Source organism: Gracilinanus agilis, chromosome 3 (assembly GCF_016433145.1).
Source record: "Gracilinanus agilis isolate LMUSP501 chromosome 3, AgileGrace, whole genome shotgun sequence".
In the NCBI taxonomy this organism is placed as follows: Eukaryota; Metazoa; Chordata; class Mammalia; order Didelphimorphia; family Didelphidae; genus Gracilinanus; species Gracilinanus agilis.
Window position 1 is genome coordinate 237,683,128 of NC_058132.1, and position 1,008 is coordinate 237,684,135.

Below are 1,008 nucleotides of genomic sequence, written 5' to 3' on the forward strand. Positions count from 1 at the left end.
GGGTAGCTCTGAACTGGCCCAAAAGGTTTGGTATACCTCCTTCCTTATTTTTACAAATGAGGAAACTGAGACCCAGAGATTTTTAAGTAACTTGTCCAAGACTTTACCAAGTTAAAAGAACCAGGAATCGAGTCGTAGCCCTCTAACTCCAGATATGGGGTGTTTTGCACCCTTCCTGTATTTAGGATTCTGGGAGTTTACACATCTACAGGGATTGGGGCGGAGGAATGGGGCTGGAGAATCATCCTCTATCCTTCTCTACCAAAATCACAATTCTTTTTATACAGCAATAGGGGATTAGAAACATCGTAAAACTCCCGTCTTTATCAGCCATCCTGATAGTTTCAGCACTATTTTGTTAGTTGCATTTAAACGTGGAGAGAACAGTTTGAGAGGATGAGTGAAACGCGGGTGATATGTCTGGGCATCTTCAGGTTTTCAAAATCTGAAGTCTTTTCAGAAATGTTCATTGCATGCTTGGAATGATGGGCAGAGAGAGATTTGTCCTGGTTGTTTGTCACTTTACTATCTTGGCTACTTTCTACAGGTGTATCCCTTGAGCAAAGAGAGGAGATGGGGTAGGTTACGGGAGCAAAGAAGATGTGGAAAAAAATTCCCTGAGTTCTGAAGCTATTCAGCAATAGATAATGAAGTTCGTGATCCCTGTAAAGATCCTCAAGTATATTTTTTGGTTGGAATAAGCAAAGATTACAAAAGTACTATCAAATAATAATCTAGTAGCAGATACAATGTTGATAACTCTATTCCCCTAAGCATTACAACTAACCTGACAAATAAATATGGTTTTCAGATTTTCTTTTTATTCAATGACTAGCTTCTAAAAAATAAAGTTGTAACGTTTGTTGGCATCATTTTGGATTAAAATTCCCATTTTCCATAAATAGCCTCTCATATAGGAAAATAATTTTTTCATAATAACAGTGGCTTTAAATACAATTGAGAACATGTTAAGTTCCCACGTTTGAATATTTAAAGTTTAATCACAAA